At 40.3% G+C, this 21,405-nt stretch overlaps 1 protein-coding gene across 5 annotated transcripts in view; it reads left to right on the top strand.

Moving 5' to 3' along the window:
• The window catches only part of LOC118270737 (complexin), a 218,712-nt gene that overhangs the window by 20,062 nt on the left and 177,245 nt on the right, over positions 1-21,405 (top strand). Inside the window, exon 1 of one of the 5 annotated variants that reach the window (XM_050698120.1) lies at positions 9,568-9,607. The exons of the other annotated variants lie outside the window; for them this stretch is intronic. The gene's annotated coding sequence lies outside the window, so the exon portion shown is untranslated. Of the gene's footprint in view, positions 1-9,567; positions 9,608-21,405 lie in introns of those variants that run through there. 5 annotated transcript variants of the gene reach the window in all.

Genomic DNA, 21,405 nt, shown 5'->3' with positions numbered 1-21,405 from the left:
AAGTACAAAATTGGAAAATATCAAATGAAGTACCTACTCGTTCGTTACTCGTCCGCTGATCACATTCTAAGAGCACAAAAGGAAAATTAATTTTCAATTTTCTTCAGAAAATAATTTGAAGATGCACTGTAGACTTGATGTACTGTTACTGAAATTTCAGAATTTAAAAATTCCTTTCTCATTCTTGAAATATAATTACATGAAAACGTTGCTAAGAATGTTGATTTTACGTGCAATGTTCGCTGTGAATTTAACGGGTTTAAAGCGCTGTTATTTTAATTAAGAAGAGTTCTCATTGTGACAGCCGCGAGCGTACAATGTAGCGCTGCAGCGCTGCACTCAGCGGCTGCAAGTGCTGTCTGTCGCTGAGTTGTGAAGAGCTGCATTTGTGTGCGACGTTTTATTTCAAAATTTTTAATGAGTGATTGTAGAGTTGAGTAGTCGCAGCGAGTATGGCTGCGTCTGGAACGTAATAAAGCTATGATTTTTACGAATCTCCTGAGTAGTTTTCACTATTATTGCGATGCACTTACTCTCCCTCAGTAGATATGCAGCTGAGTATACATAAAGAGAGTTCGTATATTCAGTGAGACACATCTCTTAGTTATGAGGTTATGCATTTTGTAGTGTGTCTTGACAGTCGATTTAATTTATTCTCCAACAGAATCGATTGAATATGATTCAAAGCAATGCCTTATCTTATCTTTATTCAGAACAGAAATAATATCACTTGTAATATTGTTTGTAAAATGTTTCTAAACAAATCGTCGTCCGTCACCCGCGCGGCAGTATCTAGCCTCATGTAATAGTTCCCCTGCCTCACATACACTATGTACGAGCTGCCGAGCCTGCTAGCACACACACACACACACACACACACACACGTGTTGTTACTTTATTCACGCGAGCCAGTGTCCCGCGCCAGCCATTCCTCACATAAAAATATTTCTTGTAAGATTTCATGCATCGATGAATTTCATATTTGTTTGTGATTTATTCAGTTTACATCGACATATACATGTCTCATATAAAACAAAAGTTTGGTGAGCACGTATCTTTGTGCCCATTATTATCTGCTCTATAAGTTTTAGTCTCTTATAAGTAGAACCATGTGAGTAAATGAGTATGTGGCGTGATGTGGCTGCGGTTACTTAAATTGAGAGCAGTCTGCTTGTCCCGCCGCCGGTGGTGGCGCGATGAGGCCGCGCGCTACTGCTGGAGTACATTCCGCGACTGCCATCTAAATAAATAATGTTGTTGAACTGGAAACGTTGCCAATGTGCTGCGCGCTGTACATTGCGGCGTCTGAATGGATCCCATTCCGTCGCCGCTCTTATTAAAAGGCATTCTCTAGTAGTTCTTTCGTCTTCGTCGCTGTTTATTGTGATTTACTTGACTTTAGTGCGGGGTGGCTCGGAGTTAATTTTTATTTAACGTTGTGAACGAGCGCCGGCTAGAAATGGGGTGTTTTACTTTAAATTCATGGAACTGTTTAAGGAGTAGTAAAAAGAAAACAATTGTGTTTGTACTTTGTTCTTGTTATTTCTCAAGATATTGAATCTTGAAATGTGTATTCTTTTACTAGGAGTCACATAAAACTTTGCGTAATTTAGTAATTTATACACATTTTATAGTTATCTATCCCTGTATTGTAGATATCCCACAACGTGAAGCTGATTCAAAGAGAACATATATGTGGTTAACTCTACATACATATGTAAATATACACATTATAAGTTTTCCAACGCCCAATACTCCTGAAATACCACAACAAATCAAACAGGTACAGTGACACACACACACACATGTCACACAGTAACACAGTGAGGTGCAGCAGCCGTCAGCAGCCCGGTACAAATAAATAGTGACAGTATTACGTTTGCTGCACCCGACGCGGCGCCAGTAATGGCGGCTGACAGGGACACGGAATAACACTACAATGTCTAACTCCGGACCAATGTCAATGTGGATTATAGAAACACTAGTTTTGTTGGGAGTTAGAATTCACAATGTATTTGTCTGTTGCTGGATCTTCCACTCCTATGGGCATCTTCTTGCTTGGGAAGTTGAAATAGTAGCTAAAGTTTCATATTCGAGAGTTGTTGTCTGTTCTCTTCCAAATGTGCAAAACTTAGACTAGGGCTTCTACGAAACCCGCGGGTAGAGTAGCGGTGGTGACAAAAAGTTTCCATCATCACACGATAAGGTAAAATATAATTTAGATTTCCAATTTCCGAAATTATCAGGGCAACTACAGAGCCAGTAATTGGCTCGCGTCCTATTGTAAGGGCCTCGTAACATAATCATAACTGGCGAGCATTGTAAGTGTTACATCACTGTATCCCTTCGGGACCGTGATACTACGCGTCTGTATCTACAGCACCGCTCCGTTCCACGCAGTTACACTAACCATTCCATTTTCAATACGAGATCAGCTCACACTCACGAGCCAATCCTGTGGGAATAAGAAACGTATTGTTTGCTCCGGAGCTGGAGCATCACCAGTGTGCACAGATAATATCGGGGCTAAATATTCGCAGCCGACATTCCGCCATAACAGGTACGAAGTATTGGAGCGACAGAGGGAGGGGGGGGGGACGTCAGCAAATAGTACGGACAAACATTGCAACCATTTTTATTATAAACTTTCATTGTATGCATGTGTGTGTGTGCCAATATCCAATACGCAAATTCCTTTCAGTATATTTTGTTTTTACTGTAGCGATCCAATAATTCGATATATCGCCGGCAGCTGGTAGGTACACAACTACACAGGTACACGCCGCTCATAGATACCGACCGACGGGTTTTTCATTTCGCAATAGAAAATATTTTTATTTGAAATTGAATGCTCTTTTTCCATTTATATCTAAAACAATACTGTAGATACCAGTCGTGTTTACTCAATGTTTTACTATTTAATATTTGCACTCACTGCTCCAGCACTGGCCGTAGATTTAACTTTATAGTTGCTTATTGAAGTTGTGATCAAATGAAGTAATAAAATTGTCAAGTCGTCAGTCAGTACATCACGTAAAATATTTTCGCCTTTGGTTCAGTTTCTTGGTTTACATCAGAAAATGGTTCCAACAAAGACTCGATATACTTCCCTCGCGGCGCTGGGCACAATAACACGAAAGTTATCCATTACTTTATATTACGGTGGACGTTCAAAAATCAGAGTCGTTGGAGCGATGCGGGCGAGCGGGCACACATTGTACGTTATCGCGCCACACAAAGGAGGAGTGTCGGCGACACGACATTAGCTATTGTGACCTCCTTCATACAGCGCGAGGATTGTGCGCCACGCCACACCACCATTGTTCTTTTAGTGGAACCTCACCGAGTCACCGGCCGCGCTCACTACCTGCTAATTCACTCGCACTCACATTTGTGGCTTTACAAGTGTTCACGCGACCGCGAGATAAACGAACCGATTACACAATGTAACTTCATAAGGCGGCCATTGCTGGCGCTCGTGACCCTGTGTCCATAAATGTGACGTCACAATGGAACATTGTAGTATTTGTGAGTTTGTAGATATATGTGTCGATGTGCGACGTCTTCTGAAGTTTTAATTCAAACGGCGTCGTTGTCAGTTAATTGTATGTGTCCCGCGAGTGTTGTACTCGGTACACGAGTGTGTACCGTCAAACGGTGCCGGTGGCGGACATTAGTGTACAAGTGTAACTACATGACCATTGTTGGGGATATAATGTGTTACATAAGGAAGCTGATGAAAATATACTTACAACCTTATAACTTGTCTGCCTAGAGCTGCAGACTACTTACGGGGTTTACCGGGGCTCCGGTTTAAAGCAGGAGTAGGAACGGGGTGGTTTTTAGTCAGTAATAGTCTGACACTCCTTCTCACCTCACCAGGGCATGAGAAGTCATGATTTTCCCCCCGTCAAAAAAACAACTCTTATTCAGATCAACAAATCATAAAATGTAAAACTAAGTGAGAACTAAATCCGTAGCAAGTTGAAGATATAATGAAATTGCTCGTAAATCTGTTGTAAAGTATTACTTATAGCCGAAGTTCATTCAATATCGAGCGCAGCGATCTCTGACTGGCCGTTAACTATATTTGTAGCTGCTCGAGCTATCGTGCTCCAGTTGGAACACCCAGTACTACGTGTGTAGGGGTCGGGGACTACTGATTACTTCAAATTTCTTTGATAAAAGATAAATATTTAGTAACAATAGTTTAAAAATAAACATTAGGTAAAATGCTGGAGCTTATGTTTCTCTCAGAATTCATTCATTTGTAAACAATAGCAACCGAGAGCTATATTTAAATAATACGAATACAACAAAAGCCACTCGCTCTTAATTCGGAAAAACTCGAGCGAATAACTTCAAGTCCGTACGACGCGGGAGTATTGTCAAATGTCATATTGTTGTTGTTGAGTAGTACTGATGGTCAGAGTGCAGGTCACGGGCCACAGAACTACTCAAAGACAAATAATTTATTTAAATATTTTTGAGCATTAACAAAATACTTAAAGATATAACGTTTTCAATCTGTAGGTCGTTCCAAAATGTAGTAGACTCCTAGTCCACAAATGCACCGCGACGGCTCCACAACTGGTCTATAAATTGCCACAACTCCTGAACAACTGGTCCACTCGCGCGGTGCATCACTCGCCGCGGCGCTCGGCGTCGCGTCGCTGCTCTCATTTGCATTGTACGGAATTGAATTTTTCGTGCGCCGCGAGGTCGTGACCTTTTACCGCGGGGCTGAAACTGTTTTTAGTAGAGATGTGTGTAGCTATTTATATGTGTGTATACTGTATTTGCGTACTATATTACTCTCTACGAAATAGGTGAAAAATGTAGCATTTTATTGGTCACGAAATTGCAATTATTTTGTCAATTACTTGATTCAAAATATTAACGAAACATTACTACACATATGCAACTCATTTAATTACTTTCTTAATTTTCAATAAATATACATGTAGACTGCACAACATTCTACCTGTTTTCGTTTTAAAAAACTCATCCCTTCAATTATTCCATTACACAGCTACGGCGTAGCGTGACCGTAGCACCGTAGCGGCGTAGTACCGTAGCACGCTACAGTCTAAGTGATGGAAGATAATAAGAAATTCGATATCTACATACACGATTACATTGTTTGTGAGTTTATAGTCATTACACGTTAAGTGAGGGCTCAATGTGATCGGTGTGGGCGTGGCATTATGTAAATGACAAACAATCGCGTCCACAGACTTATTTACATACAAGTAGTTACGAGGGCAGATTATTTATCAGTTCATTATTTTTTATGTAAATATTTCAAACTAACCAACCTACGCGGGGATTTAGAAAGAGTCACACAAAGCCGACGTTGATGTATGAGTGAGTTTAATGAAACACTTTGTGAATTAAGTCACCGAATTTAATTTTAATAAATTATTTTTTATCAATGAAACATCGCTCGGTGTCCCCTGTGAAAGTGAAAACGGTTTTATTCCAACGATTATGTAAGTAACACAATATTAACTCTTTTATTATATTCTGTGTACTTTTAGTGATGTATTACACAATTAATGTATTTCATCGCTGAATTAATTTGAAAGCAGACGACTTGCAAGGCAAGGGCATCACGAACATAATTATTTGTTTACCAGAATATAACACGTGCAATACAAGTATAACTAAGTCTCTTAACAAATCTACTTGTCGTTGACTTCTTCGTAATTATTGATCAAGTTATTTAGTTAGCAGTTGTGGAGCGTTTGTGTTGACTGTTGTCTCTCGTGATTGGTTCAATACAATACATACACACGCCGGGAACTCATTGGAACTGAACTATTAAAACTATCAATACTTATTGTTTTCAAAGCACGTTAAGGTAAAGTATGATGTACGTGTGTGTGTGTGTATGTATATGGTTTGTTACCATAATGTATAATGTAATTTCATAATAATTTTGTAATTAGTACAACCTTGAGACGCAATTATTTCATTTGACATACATACAAACATAGGTAATACCTAAACAATTATAATAATTATCCACATCGTGGTGTCGGTATCACGATACCTCCGCCAGCTCACGAATGTTCGCATGTTCCTCACTACACCGCGACCGATGTATGATGAACATTGCACTGTTACTGGAATTGTGTGGAAGTAGACTTTAGTATCACCTAGTAATTACAATATTATAAGAGACGAAGAAAGAATGGCAAGATGATTTCAATGAATGCAAACTCCAGCAAACGCCATTTCTTCCGTTTACTGAAGTAAATAGTAAAGTTTCAAGTTGCTGACTGTATTCGGAGGGTTACTCTATTCTATTCAAACAGTGCTCCTTGAACCATCGTGTCTTATTTAGAGTATACACTAAACTGAGGTTTAATTCGGATTGTAGTTACTTCTGTTTCGTTATCAATCCACCTGGTGTGGGTACCATGCTTGTCTAACCATGTGTCGATGCATGTCTCCGAGTGTCTAGTAGTAGATACAAGTGGGTCGCGAAGTCCTACTAGTGCTCGCGGCTGTGCAGTCTGTGCAGGGAGCGTCGTGTGATGTGAAAGTATATAATTTCACTAATCAATCAATCTATCTTTCTAACGTCTATCTACACTATATCTATCTTAAATTAAATAATTAACATATCTTTGGCTAACGATTGCTAAGATAGAAATACTATATATTAATGTGATGCCTCACGTTATAGGTGACAGTGGTCAGAATAGTTCTGCTGTTTTCTGCTTTGTGTGACGTAATCAGGGAGGGAGAGGGGAGGTCAGACGAGAGTATTCAGAAGCAAAGTAAGTCAGCGCATGTTCGGTACTTCCTGATTGTATTACCGGTAATTGTACTCTGAAATAACTCGATTCGTTGTAACTCGCTCGCATGTGTTGTTAACACAATTTCTACTCGGCATTAGGGACATGTAATACATCTTGACAGATTCCATGAGCTCACCAAACGAAATTGACACGTGTGTTTAATGTAACAAGAATTAAATTCTCATACTCTCGAGTATTATTTAGGCTGCTAAAGCTAAGAAGAATGACGTATAACCGTGTTCGCGTTTTAAAGGAGCTAAAAATACCGCGAAGTTGTACGAACATCCTCCCGCTGGAATAAATGAAGTACATACTCCTGGTACTGGTGTTACAATACAAAGTATTCGTTAACCAGTCTGCAGTGTCTTGTGTCTGTAGAAGTAGTTCCTTATCGACCAGCGACCTTCTCGGTCAGCGAGGGCGAGTCTATAGCTCTGAATTATGGGCTTTTATACGCCTGAAGGTAATCTTTTACGCCTATAAAATAGGGCAGGATTTACAGTGGCAGGTGATAACCTTTAGGCTAATGGAATAGGTCTTGTTATGTAGGCAAAGGTGTTATAGTGCTGAGGGCGCGGGTTTATGTGAAGTAGTTAGCAGCGGCCGGCGTTGTGTGGCGACGCGTGGCATAATGATGTTGCTTTAGTATAATACAGCGACAGATTAACTCCATCAGTAACGGTATTGTGTCAGTTAGGTTTGTGAAGCTGATTGTGTTTCAAATCAAGCCAATAAATAAATAAATAAACGCCAGTTCGTGGAACAGTTAAAGCTAAATTCGAATCATCTTTGTAAATAATTCCGGTTGCTCGAAGTAATTGTGTACCTTAATGCTATCAAAATTAAGTTGTAAATTGGCCAACTAAGCCCTGAATGAAGTTGTTGTTCGGCTCGAGTAAATAAAGTTTTTGTTTAATTTGAACAAGTTCCCGCGCGCCGTGAGCCGTTTGTGCGATAACACAGGATAGTTGTTTATTGTGTTAAACCCTTTGTTTAAAATAAATTACGAGTGAAATGGCACCGGATTAAATCTTTTACTTCACTTTAGGGAAATGTATTAAAGTTTTCTTTGAAAGCAATTTGTAATAACATTTTCGGGACTGTGAATGAATTGCCGGGAAATACGAACAACTTCGGATAAATATTTATGACACCTCGACGCGTTCGCTTGTTCTACACTACCGTTCTAATACCATTGTGTGATTTGTTGTCTGTTTATAAATAGTAATTCGTATATTATTGTAAGTAAGAATAAATTCAAGTAATTGAACAGCACATCTAACGACAATACAGACTTCTTAGTAAATGAAACAAACTATTTTCTCCGTGACATTGTTCACGCAAAAGATTCATGTTTTCCATAAGTATGTACTTACTCAGTTATTTATTAATAATATAATAAAAAGGAAATCAGCACGCAATTCAATTTACTCGCGAGTGCCTTGAACGATGATTGATGAGCGGCCGACTGAACGAGTGACACACGAGCGAGTGAGCGAGTGACACGCGGGAGTGACGCTTCCTCCAAAGTGACGCCGCAAGACTCTCGCTCCAAGTTTGATTGGTAGCGAGTCTTTGTCGTCGCCTGCCATTAATTATACAACTTTCCAAACTGCCGCATAAAACGGATACTTTCATCATATTCTTTCTTGTTGTCTTGTTGCTTTCCAAAGAAATATTCTTTTCGCCTTTACCATTTACATGAAGTCACTATGTAGTTACAAACACACAAGAGTGACGTCAGTGTAAGTCAGATGGAAATGTTCTCTGTATTTGTATGTGCGAGTGGGTAACAGTTTGTATGTTATCATCAGCTCCCGATGACTGAATCTGTCGGTTGTCAGAATATCGACATTTAATCAGTGGGCGCAGGTTCCGACCGTGTCGCTTGTGACAAGTTTGTAGTTGCGAGTGCTGTACGGTAGTGTGTTTGTATTGAGTCAGTCACTCGGCTGCACAATATATAGGTATATGTGTGTTCTCGAATGGATATAGCTTGTGTTTCAATACACGAGACGTCTTGATGGCATTGTTAAACCATGTTATATTATATACAGCGTGCTACTTTATACATGTATAGTAGTATAAACTGGCGATACATATTGACTTATATTTGATATTAATAATTTATAGGTACAAAACATTTTCTTTTTCGTGAGGGATTGATTTAATAATTTTTTATATTACTCACGTAACTGTTTGGCGAAAGTGTTCTACTAGTATTACAGGACCGTATTATCAATAAGGAAGATATAATCTCAGCGAGGCACATGATCTGATCTCACATCAAGTACCGCCCACTAGTGAGTAGTTCTAACATGATTACTTCAGTACGTATCTCTCTGATTAGATTCGAAAGCATTCACGTCACAGTTGAAGCAAGTTTCAAATTAATTAATGAATTGATTCAGAGATCAATGAAGTGAAGTAACTGTGAACTGTGATCAGTAAACTAGTAACTAGTAACAAGTCGGCGTGTGTTTGTGTGTACAATCAGTGAGGGCGGCACATGTTTCGACTTCGTTCTTCAATTAGCTACAGTGCTGGGGGGGGGGGGGTGATACGTGATCCTACTGCCAATGTGTCTGCACTGTGGCATTGTAGTGCGGCACAGTATCGAATGAAGAGTAATTATCATCATAATAGCTTCAAAAGTCAATGTTCAGCTGCTAATATATGATGATGGTGACTTTCAGACCTCGTGTTTTTTTAAATTTGAATTGTTTTATTGGTGTGTAACACAATGTTTATTGTTACAGGTCAGTACCCACACTCACATACACTCGAGGCACGACTCGGTAAGTCATTGCCAGTCCCCTACTATATATAGCATATTAACTCCATACAAGTGCATTTCATTTACTTTTAGAAAAGCAAGTCCAATCTCAAGTGTTATCTCAAGCTCGTAGCACAGCACTCGGCGGCGTGTCACCGACACTACATGAATATAAAACTAAACTTTGAACATTTGCTTAACCAAACATGAATAGAATAGAGTCGTTCAATTGAATTACTCTAGCGCAGCGAGTGCATAGAGTCGCTCGCGTACTGTGGTAGAGCAGCAAATAGTTCGCGTTTGCTCGGCATACGATATGTAGCGGGTGACTCTATCTTGATTGATAGAGTCTGTGAGTAGCGAGATATGGAAGTGCTTGGTAGAGACAACAATATGGCGGCCAGGTCTCGCGGGATGTAGAGCGCATATGTGTGCACTTTTTGAACATAAAATAGTTTTATGTATTTTTCTTGTTAAGTTTTATAACTAAAGTTTAAAGTGAATTCTTGGATTTGAAAATTTACGATTGTATTTTATAATAGAACAAGCGAACGTAGAAATAACCTCACTTGTTTAATGTACTAGAAGGCAATCAGAAATTCGTACAGAAAAATAAAATCAACTTGTTAAAATATCAAGTTAACTTGTGATCTATAAGTATTAAACATTCTAGAACAAAACTATAATATCAGTAAACAATCAACATTGAAACTTGTTTCATCACAACATTCTACACAACTTGGGAAAGTCTCAAAATGATCATCTTTAAGTGTCGCGCCCCAGGGGATGGGCAGACATACATAAAAAACGCATCAATTATAAAGCGGTCGGAGAGGATGTACCGCCGGCCTTGAAGGGTAACGGCTCAAGGAAACACAATGAATGTGCTGAAGTATTATAAATATTTCCCGCGATATCTGCTCCTTAACTGATTCCGGCCGAGGCTTGCAGCCGACACGAAATAATGATGACGTGGATACTGCGTGAGGTCCCTCGAGAGCACTCGCCTGGGAGCGGGAGGGTAGCGCGGGAAAAATGTTTCATGTGAAGAGGATAGTCCGAGCACAAATAATGTAGTGACAGAGAAACTGGAACCTTTATAATTCAACAGTAACGTGCGATTCAAGTTATAATGAACTGTAGATTGACTGAGCAGTCATGAATAGCACAACATGATAATATCGGCGCCAATAAAATATACTACTTCCAATGGTATTATGACATCAGAGGCTGCTTTACCTCAGTCCTCGAGAGGGCACCATTCACGCTATATGTATAGTAGGTAGAGGGCGGTGGTGTTCTAATTTTGACACGGAAGTATCGAGTCAGCTGATCGCTTTGTACCAATGTCCCGGCGAGTGCGGCGATAAGTGCGCGCCAATCCTTATCCGCGGTCGGCTCGAGTAGGGCTGCCACCCGCCTTTGTCTCGCCGCGGCCTAGGGCTGTCCGGAAGTTCGCCGATCCCTGCGGAGGAAATTTGGAAAAGAATTATGTTTTCTTCCTTCCCTAGCCGGGACGACATTTTTTATAAAGTTGATTAATTAGCGAATTGTTCCTGCGACGATATTGTTCATGTTTTTTCTTTGTTTAGAGAATTTGTTCCAGTTTCGGACTTTGCTCCGTATATTTGTGCAGGCATTTGTTTCGTTTGTAAGTAATTACCGACAACAAGTCTGTTTCATTGTGAATCCTCAGACGGAGATAATTGTACGTCTCGGTACCCACTGCGTACTGATAAAGGGAAATAGTTATTTTTGGAAGGCGGCCCACTTTGTTTTGTTATTGTTGAGGTTTATTTAAGTTGTTGGAAACAATTGAAATGATAACATTGTATTGTTGGTCTCATTTACAAGACAAGCGCCTGTAAAGCTCCTCGGTTTGAGCTTTGGGACGCACAAAGAGAAGACAAAAATATCCCACTTGAATACATTCTGTGCGGCGCTCACAGTTCCTCCCAAGACGGCGAACTATTAGTGTAACGGCACTCGGCGCTGATACGAGTAGTTGTTGCGCCGTACAAAGATACAGCAACAGTGCGGCGAGCGCGCGCAGCAACACGCTACGTAATTACAGCACTCCACACGCGCTGCTACTCGCGCCGCTTTCTTTGCATGCAAATGTAACGAGGGACAGCCCTGAATGGAAATTGCGCGCCACTCGACCTCGGCTACACCCTGTATAATGACAAAGTTTTTATGTGACATCAGTGAAACCCGCGGCTTTGCTCGACTTGTTTTTGTTATGGAAATCAGTTTGTAAGGGATATTGTGGGATTTTCTTTTCAAAATATATGAATAGCTGCGTACTTGAACATTTCTTTCGAAAATTGTGGAACTTGTGAGAATCAACACAAAAGTAAATTTATTTGCATAACGTTTATAATGATTACTTTTACGATTGCTTTCCTCTCGAACATTTACCCGAGGTTTAGTGATGTTCTCCATTTATCTGAGAATGTTCATCATGTATACAGCGTACAATATGCAGCACGTCACAGGGTATCACTATCGGCTCACGGTGGCTCAAAGGAAGGACGTAGTTAGTGCGCGCGGCGCCGACATTGGCCGCCATCGCAGCGCATTGTTAATAATGCATGAACCTCTGCTTATGCACTATTTGACGGCGCGCCGCTCTGCCAGGCACCACGATATCGTGCGATGGGGAGAGAGGCGGTGATGCCGAATTTTTAGTCTAGTTTACTGATATTATTGCTGTTGTTTATCTTCGTAACCGGAATATGTCTTCTACTAAAGAAAAGTCCGCCATGCCGGATAACTCGCCACTTGCATTGCATTGGCTCTCCGCGTCTTTGACGCTGTCGTAGGTCCCAGTAGGAGGGCAACGTTACACCTTCCATATTGTGGTCACCATTCAAGCACTTTCTTGGAGGGACATACGTTTGACTTAGCTGAGATTAAACAAAGTAATTCACAATTTGTGAGTTCCGTTTAAATGTGCGGAGTAATCTCACAGATTAGTGCCCCCCCCCCTCCCCCCTGTAGTAACGCGCGCACATAACTCGTGCCCCGGCGCTGCGTGCTCTCTACAATTACTGTACCTTTTTACGATAAGCCGCCCCGACAGTTTCTCCGTAACTTGCTATTTTTTCCGCGAACGTTTTTGTTGTTCCGTAATATCGGGGTGAGGGCTTATTTTGTTTTTTGTAAGCAAAAAATATGACAATATTGTGAATGCTAAAAATTGTTCTTATTGTAGAAAAAATACCTAAAAAATGAGCGAGATTTTCTCTAGACAATATTGTCTGTAGCGGCTGTGGCTCGGCGCGGAGATTAGATCACGTCATGTACTGATTGAAGTGTTAAGATGGCGGCTGCTGTGGCAGTCGCTGGGAATTACATAAAAAACCATTTATATTAGCATTTACATATTCTTATAAACACTCGTGTTAATGTGGTGCCTTCCGTTACCAACTCACAATATGCGACAATTGCAGCTGACTGGAAATATCTGCCTCTCAGCATTTCTTATTACATGAAGTATAACAGTGCAATATGTGCCGTGTATTGTGAACAACGCTGCGGCACGCTATATGTATGTAAATGTGCATAGTGTATTGAGACTGAGGTACAGGTCTCGAGTTCAGCTCGAGACTAGAACACGATAATACGCGTTAGGTTGCAATTCAACGGAAAATTTCGAAATATATACACTTTTAGATTTTTTTAATTTAATTGTTAAAACCACTCATTGATTGCTTCGCATTCTTTACAAAGAGGTTCTTGTTGCTTCTTGAAATTAAAGCCTATAATACTTCATCTCATCTAGTAATTGTACCTCAAATACGATGTTCAAGAATTTGCGTATAAAAATATAAAAGTTGACTAGTGAAACTACTGACTAGTTCAACTATAAAGGTACGGTAAAATAAAAATTAGACGTGATAGTGCTACGTGTATATACGCGCATATATGTGTGCAGATAATCCTCACGAGCTGCAGTCACTATTCGTTACTGTGTTCACATATTGATATTCAATTATAAAATGTAATCCAACGCTAGATATGTCCCGGAGTTGCGGACTACCTACCGGGTCACCGGAGCACGAAGAGGACCGGGGTGGTTTTTAGTCAATAAGAATCTGACAGTCTCTCTCACCCTAGTCAGTTTCGCCCTCTGCGGGAAAAGTCATTAGATGATTTTCCACTCTCAACAAAAAAGTGTAGATATTTATTTGTTTATTTATTTAGTACAAAAAATATGAATAATTTTACAGCTTAAGTCAATACATTACACAGTATGTATATGATATGACAAAGAGTAATCCTGTACTATCACATAAGTTTGATATTCGCAAGCTCAATGATTGTAAACGTCAATAACATGTCTATTATTACACAGCGATGATATCTACCGGCACTGTATGTACGTCTGTATATCACCCGGCGGAGTTTATTAACTCGAATATTTCAATATTTCAATATTGCACTCTCACGTACGCACGAGAACAAATTCATTGTGCGATTGATAATATCTCTGCAAATAATGTTGTCATCAAGCCTCCATTGAAATATGAATCGTGATATTTTGTATTTCGGTTTAATTTACGACGCAGGCCGGCAACACATTGATTTCACGTTCATTACGTGACGTGAGTGCGGTCCTCATAAATTGTAGTAATCACATTAATCTCGCATCGACCGTCTGTCTGTACACGCACCGAGAGGGTTTCATATGATTAAATACGCTCATTGTGATTTTAACAAAAATATTACATAACTTCTGTTCCACATACAATAAAGGCGTTCTGAGTTTATCCATACTATATTTTGTAATCTCAAGCTCCCTGTAGTACTACGTAGTACTTTTAAAAATATCCGATATTAGGTTAAAGTTACCTGCGACTACAGAACAGTTTCAGCAACTCCTATCTCCAATATTTATGCTAAACGTTGTACTTTGGCAGTTTGCCATCAAGCTGTAACATTTCGATGCACTTTGCCTAACCGGCTGAGGCTCGTAAACGTGATATTATGCACGTAATTCCTGTTCATATGGTGCAGGTACTTGGAACGCGTAGCTAATTGCTACGCCGTAGGCAGCCGCTACGGCGTAGCAATTACAAGTCTACGGATTTAATAGCAAGTTGTAGAAAAGATTGGATTGAGAACTGAATATAAATCTCATATGTTGTTACGTGAAATTGAGTAGTTAATAATATGGTATAAATTTCAAGCGGGGCGGGTTGTAGTCAATCTCAGGATTACCGACAGGCTCGCTCCAGGCGCCTGATTGAAAACTGTGAGCCAACTGTGTAAACATTCCCGAGATATGTGCCGAGCAGGTGGAGGCTCCGAGATTGATGCACTACTCAACTACTCGCTGTTACTCTATTTGTTCGTTTCTCACCAGTTTGAATAGTGCCTAGAATATAGTCTACGTGATGTTTGGTAACATTTACTATATTGAAGTGACAAGTATTGGGCAAACTTCCAGACTCCGCACTAAGAATACAACAATAGAGAAACGAAATAACTCGAATATATGGAGCGACCTTGGGTTCGACCTCGTTTCATGTTAAGCAGTCGTGCGCTCGCCCACTACAAGGAAAGGCAGCAGTAACATTATCGTCCGTCGAGTTAATCCTGGCTGATGGCCGGGGCCCACTCTAGCGACCCTCGTTACGCTCCGTATGGGCCCCGTGTCTCACGTCTCACGTCCCGGGGCCTAAAACGTAAGCAACAATAAAAACGCTTGAAGGTCCCTCGTAAAATAAAACAAAGACGCTGTAACTGCTGCCATCTAGCGGGCGGACGACGAACTAATGACGTTTGCATCGCGCTAATGAAGTTTACGAGTACGGCCTGAATTATCTTCAACATATTTCGAGCAGAGTAAACTAATAAACTACGAGATAAGCCGGATTCTTGTATACGCAGGCTTAGTACGCGGAAACAGGAAAGGAAATACTTTTAATAGAAATGTACGCGAGAACGACTACTGAGTACTGCGCGTAGTAATGTTATACTAAACAATTGTGTTCTACAGAAATAGATTGCTGAAACATTGAACACATTATATCTTACATATTTCAAACGAATAAACCCCACAGTCGCTGGGTATAACATCAAGAACTAACATAAAAATACTTTGTCGCACATTGTAGGAAAGTATGATACTTAAACGTCGATTGAAAGTCCATAAAAGTCCAGCGCATAATGTGAGGAGAGCAAGTGTATGCAGTCACACGATCAAGTGGGCTTGCATGTTATTGTGAGTGTAGTGTAGTGAGAGTAGTGTATTGTAGTGAGTGTAGTGAGTGGCTCCAATAGCAGTGCAGTCACGTAACGCTCACGATTCCGTAATTCGGTTTCGCGGAGACTAGTGTAGGGATGTCACAAACAGACTGCGCCCAGCGGCTGAACGTAACATTATTATTTACTCTGTGGCACGCGCGCTGCATGTTGCACACGATAATAGACAGCCGCGCGGTGTTTAGTGCGGGGCTCGGGGCCTCGGGGGCTGAGTCCCTGCAGCCTGGCTGCAAGCTCACCTAATTACATTTTAACTCGATCTTAGTCAACTGCCGTGACTATAACAGCTTGGCAGCTTTACATAGATGTATGTATGTCTAACCAACTTGTAGGCCAACTGACCAGGAGTTTAAAATATGACTTTAATATCAGTATGGACGACACTAGTCATATTACAAAAATACTAGTATTCAGATGATACGTTTGTAAAGTCTAGATATTTAGTGATCGTATAGGTAAACCCCGCCGATAGATTAACGTTAAACAACCAGAAACTCGATCTAGAAAATGTCTCTCACAGACTTATTTTCAATTTGAGCGGTCTCTAGTCCAGACGTGCTTAAACTAAGCCAATTTGGCTTACCGCCATCGATACGATGGCAAAAAATAAGGCAATTTAGCGTCTCGCGGCAATCGAGCCAGAATATACAACCCATTAAGTGAACAATCTGCTGATGTCGCGCCGACGCTGCTCACTGCTTGCTGCTCAAGGTTACTTACTATTAGTAATTCGCAAGTAGTTGTAATATAGGACCAGTAGTTATTCAGTCTAAAACACTAACATTATATGAAAATACAATAAGATGCCGCGAAGACTCTTGAGACCACTTGCTTTAAGTTTTGTTATGTCACGGATATATCAAATAATCCTTGACAAAAATTATAGCCTGAAGGTACCACCACTTTACGTTTCTGTTTACTTCTAACGTAAAACTGTATTTAATAAAAAAGTGTATTAAAATATTTACAACGTCATTAAACATATGAAATGTTATTCCTGGCGTTAATACGACGACGTGTGGTAATGAGACCGAGCGACGTACGACACGACCGAGTGACGGCTGACGGTGGCATATAAAGATGGCGGTGGAACATCACTTCAAATGAAAACTGTTTATGTTTAATGTGAAAAATATGTAAAAAGAGCGCATCAAATGTTGTGCCAAGTTCGTTCCAGTACTTGATGAGATGCTTACTTTGTACAATAACTGCGCTGAGAGTGCGAGGTCCACGCGCTCGTGGTGATTCGTCCGTCTTGAGCAGTTTATTCAAGCAATAGATCTCCCGTAATGAAAGTGGCAGCACTCTGCCGCCGGCCGACACTGGCAGCGCAATAATCGTTAAACCTCCCAGTGACGACAATTTAAACTTTTCTACAAGAGATTGCCATTTGTATTTGAGTCGTATTTTATCGCTTCCATTTTATTCCGTTACATTCGTCCTGCGACGGCGGACGGTGCAATAATAGTAAAACTGTAATGCGCGGCCATTACTTTCAATTTCGAAAAATAGTTTCCTTAAACTCATATAAATATTGTTCGGACAGAGCGTACAAGATACACGTCTCGCTGTAAAGCAGAAACTGTAAAACTGTGGAAGAAATGCAGCAATGTATGTTAGTGCCGGCGAATTGGTCGTTTGTCTGCGAGTAACATTGTACGGTGGACGTACATCGCTTGTTTCATTTATGGACTGGCTTTAAAGTTTATGTGATTTTTAAAAAGCATCAACTTTAATGGCAGTTGTTGCAAGTTGTGTTCAAAACATGCCGTCAATATAAATAAACGCGCGATACTGGGCGTTACATTATACAAAGTCGGTGTACGACGTAATAAATCAAGTTTAATATAAAGACAAATGATGTGATTACTATATATAGCTAATCTACGAGCGCCTCATTCCCGTGAACACCATAATCACTTTACACAAATTGTTTGTTTCCAACTCTCTGAACCAACAACTTGAATTAGCTTCCCGAAGATACACTTTATATTATTGACATTGGAATAAATGACTTTATTAATAGGAGTATAAGTATCATTATAGACTGCACAGTCGTCTCTGGTGTCAGTATAGTAGCCGTAGCCGCAGGTCATGTCATCAACGAGTCCGCGCTCCACTTGACTCGCGCCAGTAATTAAAGCGAGTGGCTAATTGATAATTACCCACACATGCACTCGGCACAGTGCACTCGACCACCACTTCATTTGCAATCACTAGCCTTGCACTCCCGTCTACGATCCACGTAGCTACACACTACTCTCATTTAGAATTTCCCAATAAGTGAATTATTTGACATCTACTTACTCCACTGTAAACTTCTCGTCTTGTAGCGGTTGTTGCTGTGTGTTGTTTAATGAGTCAGGTCTGAGCTAGATAAACACGAATACAACAAATATTCAGTACCACCAAAACAAAATTGTCGTTAAAAATAATATCCAGCATAACTGAGTAGTAGCTAATAATTCCGTTGCCCTGCACAGTGGGCCGGCGGCCTCATTGTCTGGACAAAACGTGGAATCTTTGAAGTGTGTGCACAGCGCCCTCTGTGTGCCGACCAGATTTTATGCTTAAACAGGCAGCGGCCCGTTATGAGCGGAGAGGCTTAAAATTACGTTGTCGAACCACTCGGCTAGTGTTTGAGGTACCCATTGATTCTGCGGATGTTCAATGGGCCGGGTAATCGCGGCAATTATAGAAAAAAAAGGATTTCAATAAAAAAATTGTTGAGTTGGGATCCTGCGAGCAATTTTAGAATTTTCTGCTATTAGTTAATATTACAAGGTCCTATCTCCATCAACACTTATTCTGTTTAGCGGAGTGCGCAGTGTAGGTACACAGCGCACGGGCAGCGCCTGTTGAATAACTCGAGTTAATCACAAGATGTCGGTGTTTCGCGTCGATTTGTATGTTAATAGGCATCTGATGGCGCTCCGCCGCCCACCATACTTCCTCGCTGAAAATTTGGCGAAATTAAATTTTTCATGAATATTTTTCTCGAGTCATTTGCAAAATGTAACTTGTTTCTTTTTAAGTGATTTTCTCTTCAAATACGGTTGTATTTCATTATTTGTTTGACGATGTCGCGGCGTGTCTAACAATCTGTTGACATGCTCCTGGGAGGATGTTTCTGTTTTGTTTACGTCTCTCTACGTTGTACTTTAGTGAGGTGTTCCGTGAAACATTTTTTCTATGTTCTTGCTGCGTGGTATTGTTACAGCGAGTTGTGTCGGCCGGCGCGCCCAGTGTGCGCCCAGTGTGTGCCCACTGTGCGTCCGCCGCCACCGCGCGACAACTCAGCGTACGCTTTGTTCAGTAGTTAGTAGAGCGGCCACCGCTGCCACACCACGGAAGTCATTTCGTTGAATGTTTTATGAATATTTTTCATATCCTGTTTTTTATGGAAACTTTTCAAACTAGTTGGTGCTTTCAAACAATCTGCAGCTGATTTAATATTTAATTTTATAAATGGAATGTGGTATTCTCGCGCGCCAACATCGTTATGCGGTGTTCACTTGCTGTATGCAAATTTTGGGAACGAATTCATTTTGAACAATGTTTGTTTGCATAATATTTTTTGTTTTTTGATTGTATAAAAGCTGACATCAAATAAGTTTATTTTTATTTGTATAATAAAGTTTTGCATACCGAAATAAATGAATTTAAATAGGAATACACAACGTACGGATTTTTATACTAAAAGTAATTTAATTTTTGTAAAATAATTACGTTAAGTACGTTAGAATTCTATTTCGTCCACAAAATTGTGCCAAAAGTCGGCGCCACACGAAGTGTTCCCGAAGCCGTCGTCTTGGGAAATCTAAGATCGGAGTCGCGACGAATTTAATCAAAATGAACGAAAATATTTTCTTCTCTTTATTACTCATTTCATTTTACTCTCGCCGTGACAATAGATAATGTCGCGTGTGTCGCCGTACACGTGTCGCGGCGCGCACTTCGAGTCTACGGCCATATAACAAAGGCTTGCTCTCAATTACACTCCACGCGACTATAAAGTTAAGCACGCGGCGTTTGTTCTCCGATACGTAAACACCGAGAGCCTCCTTATCCAAATCTTGAATAAGCAATTAATTCCCGCTGCCATGCAACTTTGATCCCTATTCTGTTTGAACATAAATTCTCATTATCTTAGAATTTTATCGAAGAATTTGACTTTTAAATAAGACCACAGGGCAGGAAGTGTGCCCTTATCCCTCGTCGGGGGAGGGCTGCGACTTAAAATAAAGTGCGGCGCTGTTGTTATACGTAGACAGAGGATGGCACGCACCTTACAGGGACTCTATACACACTGAACATGAAAGAGTGAAGGTTTTTGTAAAAAGACTACAAATAAAAAAACAAGTTTTGGAAGCTATAAATCGTTGTAACTAGAAGCAAGTCTACAATAACATTATTATATTGAAAGGTTCCCAAATTTAAATCCATACAATGAGAACACGTCGCTCTCGAATGTAACGCTATAATACTCCACAGCCGACAGTTTGCTTACCTTCAGATAATTAACGCAAAGTGATCAATCCGCGCCTCCGAGGCCCTCCAGTGTACGAGCCCCTCGGGACGCCTCTAATTATTCCATCTTTCCAGATTTTCTTCTTAATTCGTGTTAAAAGTCATTTCCAATTCTCACAGGAAAAATATTACTTTATGGAATTTTAAGGACGGAAAGGTCTTACTTTTCCAGGCATCGTTTGTTTATAAAACATGCATCGCGTCCACTCACACAGACGTGTATTGTGCAAAAAATATGGCACAAAAGAGTGCCGACGAAATTTTTGTTTTATAGTCGTCAGTTCCGTGATGACTTTGACCAAGTTTCCCGGGTCGGCTCACCGGGCGAGAGAATTTTAATTTATTGCCGTCCTATTGAGCTTAAAGAAGTGCTTGCAAACAATCAAACTATACTTTTTACGGGCACAGTCGGGTAATTGGAAAAGTTAAGAATGAATGTTGAGACAATGCTGCGTCGAGAGACTCGAGATGTTAATTTATTTTCAACTTTTTAACCGTTTTCTGAATGATGAGGCTCAATGTCTGTTTGTTGCATGCTGTATTGACATAGTTAACATTATTATACCTAATGCGCTCTAACAAGGTGCGGCTGACAGATTCAGTAACGTTTCGTATCACTCTTGAAAGTTGCTGCGATTTAAAAATTATGCCTTAATATTTTAGCTGTATCACATTCGTATTATGTTAAATCATTCGGATGCGTAGTTAATTAAATTAAAACCAACCGGAATGTTCTAGTATTCAATTAAAATCTAATGAAATGAAAAATAAAGTAAAGTGTTATGCGTATAACGTAAAGCCATAGTCGTGTTTAGTGATGGGATGTACGGCTACGATGGATAGGTAGTCGATGTTTTTTTAGAATAAAAAACGATAATCGTGCGTCGTTCAATTATCATTCTTAAAAAACCTTTAATTATGTGGGTAAATCCACTGTAGACGTGGCTCTCTCTGCCCAAACCACAGTGACATTATCTGAGCAGAAATATGTAGTAGGCATTTTTCTAGACATTTCCG

This window comes from Spodoptera frugiperda, chromosome 13 (genome assembly GCF_023101765.2).
Source record: "Spodoptera frugiperda isolate SF20-4 chromosome 13, AGI-APGP_CSIRO_Sfru_2.0, whole genome shotgun sequence".
In the NCBI taxonomy this organism is placed as follows: domain Eukaryota; kingdom Metazoa; phylum Arthropoda; class Insecta; order Lepidoptera; family Noctuidae; genus Spodoptera; species Spodoptera frugiperda.
This window is presented reverse-complemented; position numbering and strand designations above follow the sequence as displayed.